Below are 10,400 nucleotides of genomic sequence, written 5' to 3' on the forward strand. Positions count from 1 at the left end.
CCAAAATGGTGATAAATTGTTCCTTCATCATATTCTAACAGACACAGTTTCTGTGAAGAAGTATAAAATATTTTTCCTCCTGTAAAACAACAGTGTCTAGTAATTAACAGGCACCCTACACTGCAGTTTGAATAAGGAAAAAAGTAATAGGAGCAGGCTGATGAATCTTAGCAGACATTCTTTGATTCCATGGCTATGTATAATATAATAACACTTAAAAAGCTGTAATAACATTTAAAAAGCAGCATCTTCTACTGCTTACTAGCAATATGACAGAACATACATAAGCAGAAAACATAAACATGAGTATAACTGATTTAGAAGATAAATTGTTCTACTATAAGGACACATGCACACCAATGTCCATTGCAGCACTGTTTACAATAGCAAAGACCTGGAACCAATCCTAATGCCCATCGATGATAGACAGGATTGGGAAAATGTGGCACATATACACCATGGAATATTATGCAGCCATCAAAATGATGAGTTCATGTCGTTTGTAGGGACATGGATGAATCTGGAGAACATCATTCTCAGCAAACTGACACAAGAACAGAAAATGAAATGCCGCATATTTTCACTCATAGGCGGGTGTTGAAAAATGAGAACACATGGACACAGGGAAGGGAGCACTACACACTGGGGTCTATTGTGGGGAATAGGGGAGGGACAGCGGGGGGGCGGGGAGCTAGGGAAGGATAGCCTGAGGAGAAATGCCAAATGTGGGTGAAGGGGAGGAAGGCAGCAAAACACACTGCCATGTGTGTACCTATGCAACTGTCTTGCATGTTCTGCACATGTACCCCAAAACCTAAAATGCAATAAAAATAAATTAAATAAATAAATAAATAAAATAACAAAAAATTTCACAGATAACAAAAAAAGAAGATAAAACACAAGAACAAGGGCTTTCAAAGTCAAGTCAATGAAAATATTGATAACTGAAGTGATTTTGCACACAAAAGTCAGATATTTTATGGACCTTGGAGCCACAGTGTTTTGCTATTTCAGGTAGGAAATAAATAGTATTTCTAAGGACCCTCAGTCCTAAAAGTCTCTGCATCTCTATTACTTAATGTAATAATGACACATAACAGTTACCCAATCAATGCTTCTGGGAAATCAAATGAGTTTCAAAGTTCATAATGATGGAGTCCCTTGTTTAGTGAGTTTAATAGACTATAGAAATGAATTTGAACATCGGATCTGTACATCTAAGATATTTTAGCTGGTAGAGCTGAGTATCACACAGTAATAATCTCTTATGCATATGGTAGTCATTTGGATAATGCAAAAATATCAGTGGCTCCCTCAAACCCCAGAGATTCTGATTCAATTGTTCCAGAATAGGACATGGGCATCAGTACTCTTAAAAGCTACCCAAGTTATGGTGCTGTGCATACTACTGGAATTAAACCAAACTGCCTGCGCTACTAATTTGATGGTCATAAGTGTCACCTGTAAGTAGTAAATAGTCATCATTGGGCATTTATTTCCAGGAGAAACCTAAGGAGACTCAATATTTTAGTTATACTGACTCTACAAGGATGCATATATATTTTAAAGACTGACTTAGTAAAGATGCATCATCTGAGTCTGCTAATTTATTTAGCAAATACATATTGAGTGCCTAGTATGTGTAGGCAGAGTCGTGGCCCTGGGAATACACCAAAGAGAGAGGTAGTCAAAGTCCCTACTATAATGAAAGAGAGAATATTCCTCCTCATACCAAAGTATTCAAGTGTGATTGAAGGGACTACTACCCTCCCCACCACCCTACTACCTCCCAAAAAAGAAAGCAGTAGACATTGGGAATATATAACAAGAACAGCCCTAGATATATCAGCCCCTAGATTAGGGGCTCAGAATAGGTCTTGAGAGAAGACCTGAAATTGGAAGGACCAGCGGAGAGGGCATTTTTAGGCAAGGGTATATATTAAAAAGACAAGAGCAGGTAGCAAAAGTTTTTGAGGTTGAAAAACTGTAGGTCATTGTGCTTGAAGCATAAAGAGTGAAGGGCACACGACTTTTAGTTGAAGCTGGTGAGGTATGTTTAGTCAGATCATGAGAATGGATAGCTATTCATTCAAAAGATTTAACTTCCTGAACAGTTGCCAATTCTGTCCAGTTTTCCAATTCACTCTATTTAACTCTCTCTCTACCAGCCGTTACTAGCATAATCAAAGCTACCCTATCTCTCTCCTAATTTCTCCTGTTTATTCTTTTACTGAAATCAGCATAATCTTTTGAAAATAGGTAAAAATGTTATGATTTCATGCTACTGCTTGAAATCTTACAGTAATTTCTTATTGATGAGGAAAATATTCAGAGCTTATTATGGACTTCTGTCATCTGACTCTCTCTCTCTCTCTCTCTCTCTCTCTCTCTCTCTCTCTCTCTCTCAAATCATCATGTCATCACTTGCCACTCTTCCACCTTGCTACAGCCATATTGAATTTCTTTCAGTTGTTCCAATTTGCCAGACTTTCTCACACAGTTTTTCTCCTCTGCCTGCTTGTCATGTGAAATTTAACTTGCTTATCTGAAAATGTACTGTGTGTAGGTTTCTTTGTCCCAGCTAGACTATAAACCAACATGTATCCTAATATAGACTGGTCCATAAGAGAAAGGGGTAATTGCACTAGAGATCCTCTACTAAAAACTCCTGGGCTGGTCAAGTGAATAAGCTTTTCTTCAATAATTTTTAATGGAAAATTAAAGTTTTTAATAGCACATGGCATTTTTATTCCACATGTAACAATAATTTTTTAAAAATTAAATGGCTTGTGATATGGTTGTGTCTAACAACTGAGGGTCTCTTTCTGAGCTTCAGAGGAGATCAGAAACTGATGGGTAAGGAGCAAATGCCACTCACACACTCTGTGGGCATTGAAGTAGTCATTTACCACTTGCAACACTTACCCACTTCCACAACTGGCTCTGAAAAATCTTACCACAAAACCACATGCTCCTCCAATTGCTTGACAGAAGTTCAACTTGAAAAGATTTCCTTCAGTGTAGATTTTCTTTGTTTCCAGTTAATGATAGAAGTAAAGCCTGTCACAACCTGTGTGGGCTCTGCACTCAAGATACTTTGTGACACAAACAAAGGCCTGGGAGAGGCATGGAAAACGAAAATAGAACAGAGCTATCAGTATCCAGAAAGCAGGACAACCCACATGGCCATTCCCTGTAACACATGTTCAGCTATTCTTGAAGAACCCAGATGACATGGTAAGTAGTTTCTCTTCCAAGGGAAATGATCTGGTAGGTGAAGCAAGACAATAATATTTGTTAAGAAGTAGCAGTGCTCAGAATTTTAGATGTGTGGTGATATCATGTTTTGAGGTGGTTAGTTTGGAGGAAGATTGGAGCACATTTCTGGTAGCTGCTGAGCTGTGGAAAGAGATGAGACCGCAAACAAAGAGAATGTTACTATTTGAAAGGTGTTTGGCACAGATAAGAAATATAGTGTTCAAAGTAATGCTTCATTTCCAAAGGGATGAGGTTGCTGGGATATAGATGTAAATTGGGGGAAATGCAGTCAAAAAGAATGTGTAAGTCTGTTCAGTGAGAGTAGATTCAGGTGAACATCCAGTTCCTTGGCTAACAGGTATCCTGAATTCCTCACAGGGGTAGATAATGTGCTAAGGGCTGAAAATTCATGTCCACCTCAGGAATAGAGATGAAGCTGCAATCAACTACCAGACTAGGTGAGAACTGTGGCTTAGTACCTGGTTAAGCTAAACTGTATTGCCTGAAAGGGCTTCAGTGCTGTTAAGGTCATTATGGAAGGAATTATGGACAGACTTGCCTTTATCAATTGTTCTCATTTGCTCCTCATTTCTTTCTCAGCTGGGCCCTGGCTTTACTATGATTTTTCTTTTTTATACATATTTATTTTATTTTATTTTTATTGTACTTTAGGTTCTAAGGTACATGTACAGATCATGCAGGATTGTTGCATGGGTACATACATGGCAAGGTGGTTTGCTGCCTCCATCCCCCCGTCACCTATTATCTGGCATTTCTCCCCATGTTATCTCTCCCCAACCTCCCCACCCGCCACTGTCCCTCCCCTATCCCCCAACACCAACCCCAGTGTGTGATGCTCCCCTCCCTGTGTCCATGTGTTCTCATTGTTCAACATCTGCCTATGAATGAGTGCACGCAGTGTTTGATTTTCTGTTCTCGTGTCAGTTTGCTGAGAATGATGGTTTCCAGATTCATCCATGTCCCTACAAAGGACACGAACTCATCGTTTTTTTATGGCTGCATTTTTTCTACCTGCTGCATGGTTCTGGTGACCCCAGTGCCTTCTACCAAGTCAGTCCTCTACTATAGCATGCCCTGCTTCTTTTTCACCCTTCTCCCAACTGAAATATCTGCATCCCACATAGACCTGTTTGCCATCGTTTTAAAGCAATGGCACTGAAAAATGAAGCTCCTCTAGCAAGGAACAGGGGATTTTCAAAGCTTGGGGAAAGGAACAAGGAAGGAAAAGCTTAAGAGCACATTTTATGGAACAAGATTGGCTGGGTATGCATCCTTACTAACTGTAGGATCATATCTTCCATCTGGCCTTAACTTTCTCATCTGTAAAATGGGTACAATAATAACAACACTTACCTTGTTGTGTTGTTGTAAAGAGTGAGAAAATACAGGCAAAATGCTGGAAACAGTGCTCAGTACAAAATAGCTTTTATAAATCTTAGCTATTAGTTATTGTTTTCATACATTCCTCAAATCATCATGGCATTTTAATAGCTATCTATTCATCCAATGTGGGATAGGAGATCAGACCTCAGAGAAATAAATACATCCAGAATACTCCAAACTATGTAACTTTATCATGTGACAGAGAGTAAAAACTTCTGAAATACTGAATGTTTCACCACCTATACATGGATTTCTTACAGGATGCTCTTGTACTATTTAGAGCTAAGCCTCCAAAAATGACCCGAAGATAATAGTAATTATTGCTGAAGCCTAACTGAATTCATCTTGTCTTCCATCTTCCTTGCAACTTTATAGTAGCTAAAAATTGATCTGTTTTTAAAATAACAATTGTATAATTCAGTGTTCTTAATTGGAGTAGCGTTTCTTCTTTTTTTCTCCCCTGCCTTTCACTAACTTCTCTCCATATATGAAAGGAAAGCATTCTATATGTGCATGATGAATGTGCATTAAGTACTCAGATATGCATGCTAAAAGGTAAATGGTTTATCTAATTAGACTTAAACAAGACTGAATAATCAATGAAGAAGGAAAAATAATCCTAACTTTCTAATTATTTTGTTTTTACCAAGTTGCACTGAAGTAAACCACATCTTAAACATTGCAGCTTTATTTTTGCATTCATATAATGTTCAAAGATTTTCAGTTTTTTGAATACAGATTCTGGAATCAAGTCTTGCTTTCACCATTTACTGCATGATGTTGGGCAAATCTCTTAGGTTCTCTGGATCTCAATTACATCATAAGACACATGAGGGTAAGAAGATTATTTCCCTTGGGGTTATTTTGAAGTTGCCAAGATTCCTCCTGTTATTAACGTCTAGCTTTATACCATTGTGATTGGAAAAGATATGTGATACTATTTTGACTTTCTTAAATGTACTAAAACTTGTTTGGGGGGCCTAACATGTGATCTCTTCTGGAGAATGTTCCACATATACTTGATAAGAATAAACTCGGTATCGATGGAACGTATCTCAAAGTAATAAAAGCTATTTATGACAAACCAACAGCCAATATCATACTGAATGGGCAAAAACTGGAAGCAATCCCTTTGAAATCTGGTACTAGACAAGGATGCCCTCTCTCACCACTCCTATTCAATATAGTACTGGAAGTTCTAGCCAGAGCAATCAGGCAAGAAAAAGAAATAAAGGGTATTCAAATAGGAAAGGTGGAAGCCAAATTGTCTCTATTTGCAGACGACATGATAGTATACCTAGAAGACCCCATCGCCTCAGCCCAAAAACTCCTGAAACTGATAAACAACTTCAGCAAAGTCTCAGGATATAAAATCAATGTGCAAAAATCACAAGCATTCGTCTACACCAATAACAGACTTAAAGAAAGCCAAATCAAGAGCGAACTGCCATTCGCAATTGCTACAAAAAGAATAAAATACCTTGGAATACAACTCACAAGGAACGTAAGGGACCTCTTCAAGGAGAACTACAAACCACTGCTCAACGAAATCAGAGAGGACACAAACAGATGGAGAAACATTCCATGTTCATGGTTAGGAAGAATTAATATCGTGAAAATGGCTATACTGCCCAAAGTAATTTACAGAATCAACGCTATCCCCATCAAGCTACCATTGACTTTCTTCACAGAACTGGAAAAAACCACCATGAACTTCATATGGAACCAAAAGAGAGCCCGCATAGCCAAGTCAATTCTAAGCAAAAAGAACACAGCGGGGGGCATCACACTACCGGATTTCAAACTATACTACAAGGCTACAGTAATCAAAACAGCATGGTACTGGTACCAAAACAGAGATATAGACCAATGGAACAAAACAGAGGCACCGGAGGCAACACAACATACATACAACTATACAATCTTTGATAAACCTGACAAAAACAAGCAATGGGGCAAGGATTCCATGTTTAACAAATGGTGTTGGGAAAACTGGCTAGCCATGTGCAGAAAGCAGAAACTGGACCCCTTCCTGACACCTTACACTAAAATTAACTCCAGATGGATTAAAGACTTAAACATAAGACCTGGCACCATAAAAACCCTAGAAGGAAATCTAGGCAAAACTATCCAGGACATAGGAGTAGGCAAGGACTTCATGAACAAAACACCAAGAGCATTGGCAACAAAAGCCAAAATAGACAAATGGGACCTAATCAAACTCCACAGCTTCTGCACGGCAAAAGAAACAGTCACTAGAGTGGATCGGCAACCAACAGAATGGGAAAAAATTTTCGCAGTCTACCCATCTGACAAAGGGCTGATATCCAGAATTTACAAACAACTCAAGCAGATTTACAGGAAAAAAACAAACAAGCCCATTCAAAAGTGGGCAAAGGATATGAACAGGTACTTTACGAAAGAAGACATATATGAGGCCAACAATCATATGAAAAAATGCTCATCGTCACTGGTCATCAGAGAGATGCAAATCAAAACCACATTGAGATACCATCTCACGCCAGTTAGAATGGCGATCATTAAAAAATCTGGAGACAACAGATGCTGGAGAGGATGTGGAGAAAAAGGAACACTTTTACACTGTTGGTGGGAGTGTAAATTAGTTCAACCATTGTGGAAGACAGTGTGGCGATTCCTCAAGGCCTTAGAAATAGAAATTCCATTTGACCCAGCAATCCCATTACTGGGTATATATCCAAAAGACTATAAATCGTTCTACTATAACGACACATGTACACGAATGTTCATTGCAGCACTGTTTACAATAGCAAAGACCTGGAATCAACCCAAATGCCCATTGATAATGGACTGGATTGGAAAAATGTGGCACATATACACCATGGAATATTATGCAGCAATCAGAAATGATGAGTTCGTGTCGTTTGTAGGGACATGGATGAATCTGGAAAACATCATCCTCAGCAAACTGACACAAGAACAGAAAATGAAACACCGCATATTCTCACTCATAGGTGGGTGATGAAAAATGAGAACACATGGACACAGAAAGGGGAGTACTAAACACTGGGGTCTATTGGGGGGAAAAGGGGAGGGCCAGTGGGAGGGGGAGGTGGGGAGGGATAGCCTGGGGAGAAATGCCAAATGTGGGTGAAGGGGAGAAGAAAAGCAAAGCACACTGCCATGTGTGTACCTACGCAACTGTCTTACATGCTCTGCTCATGTACCCCAAAACCTATAATCCAATAAAAAATTAAAAAAAAAAAGAAAAAAAAAAAAAAAAAAAAAAAAAGAATGCATATTCGATTGTTGTTGGGTGAATATTAGTTTTGAAAAGGAATTTATCTTAATAAAATGCTTAGAACAGTATCTCACATAGAGCAAGAGCTGTGTAAATGTTTGTTTGCTATTTGAAAATACAATAATCACATAGCAATGGTAAATTCCAGTAAGGTATGCTTATGTGGTTTGATAAGACAGGCTGATACAAGCTCTCAAGCTCAGAGTGCCAGAGGATGACTGGGTATTTGTGTATGTGTGCCTGTCTTGGCTGTATCTTTAATACAGCAACTTTAGTTCACACTTTATTTAGCTAAATAAAAAATGTTTACACTTCCTTTAAGGCTGTTGGTCTTCCAGTCCTCTGGCAGCAGATGTTTCAAAAAATAACATCCTGCTTTGCATGGCCAAAAACTGCTTAGTTTCAAGAAAGTTGTACTAAACGTGTTTGAGGAAATACATGATAGGCTGTTCTTAGAAAGACTACATGATGTTCTGAAGAAGTTCAGTCTCTACCTTTAGATTTCTATGCACTTAGCTATTATCCTGAAACATCCCTGGCCTCCCAGAGTGTAGCAAGTAGCTTCAGGAACTGGCAATGTTTATAAGCCCCAACTGAGTGTTTTCACTCCCTTGATCTCCAATTCCAAAGGATACATGTGGAGTTTGGTGACAAGTGGAATAATTTGAGTATCTATTTGAAGTGGAAGCCTCATTGACAATTTTAACCTATGTATAGATTATAACTTCACAGAAGGAATATCTAATAGGGTTGTTCACAAACTAAAGACTCAATAAATGTCTTATATAAATATTTTTTTCCATTTTGTAGTTATTTAGCAATAAGGACAGTACTACTTCTAGTGTATTCATTAGGGACATAGAAGTAATAACATTTCTTCTATGACCAAGCCCCATTTCTCTCAAAATTTTTGGGAATGAGAGAAGGAAAAAAGGCAGTTAGTTCTCTTAACAATAATTGTGTATTGAAACCATCCCCAAACACAGTGTCTTATGACAGCTATTTATTTCTCAGGCACAGCCTACAGGTCTTTAAGTTTGGGCTGATCTTGACTAGACTTGGTATGATTTGGCTTCAAGGTGTATGTTTGGTTCAGATCTGTTTCTCTTTGGATCAAAAGTCGATATATACTTAAGGCATGTTTTTCTCCTACCAAAATGCAGGAAGATAAGAATATAAGCCCAACAATGCAAGCACGTCTCACTCAAGGCTCCCATCGTACATTCACCTAATGTCTCATTTGTCAAAACAAGTCAAAGATAGGGAAAGTACATTCTGCTCACCATGAGACCATGGAACTAAGTTAGGAGTGTGAAAATGATGGTACTGATAAGTAAGGAGTAAATAATGCTGAAAATGAATTTGAATAACGAGATGAACAAACCCACAGATAACCAACTGAGTTTCCAAAGTAAGAAGTATCAAGACGATTGTTTCCAGGAGCCTGATATTGGTTCAGTTTGCCTTTAAAAAGTATAGATACACACACTTAGGGATGTTTTGTTCACTTATGCAGAAAAGGGGAGTATCATCTCTCCATAAAGATCCTTGGTCCATATTCTCACCTTGCTATAAACATTAAGTGCCAGAAGAGCATCCTTGGTTCATGCCTCAAGCCATATAAAGAGAACAGTTTTTTCCCTTCTCTGAATAATTTCTGGCTTTTTCCTGTCAATTCTCTATGAAATCACAATCCATAGAGTTATCAAAAATCACCAAGTTGCCAGTCTAAAGCAAAAATTGTCTTGAAATCTGTGAACTCAAAAAAAGTTTAATTAATTATTACTGTAGGGACTGTGAAATGTGATAGTAGAGATTTCAGAGTGAACCATACAGGAATGGCCCTTCTCTTTTGAAAACTAGGTATAGTTTGGAATATAAACAGGCTATTGTTTTTTTCCTTTTTTTTTTGAAAGAGAAAAAAGAAAGAAAGGAAGAGAAAGAAAAGAAGAAAGAAAAAAATAACAAAGAGAGAAAGATGAAGAGAAAGAGGGAGAGAGATAAACAGGCTATTGTATAATACCTCATGAAAACTGCTGTAAAAAGATGAGCAGAGTGTGATAGGTAATGGAAGAGAACCTCCTCATCAGGAAGAAAAATAGAGGATATGATGTCACTTCATTTCCTCTATGAAGTTATATCTAAACTGATACCTAAAAGGTGCATAAGACTTAGACAAAGAGTGTGATGTATATGTGTGTGTTCATATCTGAGGAACTGCCAGAACTGAGAAGCCTGTTTTGAAAAGGAATTTATTTCAATAAAATGCTTAGAACAGTATCTCACAAAGAGCAAGAACTGTGTAAATGTTTGTATGCTATTTAAAAATACAATAATCCCACAGCAATGGTAAATTCTGGTAAGGTATGCTTATGTGGTTCAATAAGACAGGCTGAGTTTCCAAAGTACACTTAGGGTTGTTTGTGCACTTAGGCAGAAAAGGGGAGTTTCATCTCTC

The 10,400-nt window shown here is 38.0% G+C and overlaps 1 long non-coding RNA gene across 1 annotated transcript; it reads left to right on the forward strand.

Moving 5' to 3' along the window:
- The first annotated feature begins 3,164 nt into the window (after positions 1-3,164).
- Positions 3,165-10,172, forward strand: LOC118154792 (uncharacterized). Its single transcript, XR_004745057.2, has 3 exons — positions 3,165-3,237; positions 3,637-3,716; positions 9,859-10,172. It is a non-coding gene; the product is annotated as an uncharacterized LOC118154792 (long non-coding RNA).
- The last annotated feature ends 228 nt before the right edge of the window (positions 10,173-10,400 follow it).

This window comes from Callithrix jacchus, chromosome 6, assembly GCF_049354715.1.
Source record: "Callithrix jacchus isolate 240 chromosome 6, calJac240_pri, whole genome shotgun sequence".
Taxonomy (NCBI): Eukaryota; Metazoa; Chordata; class Mammalia; order Primates; family Cebidae; genus Callithrix; species Callithrix jacchus.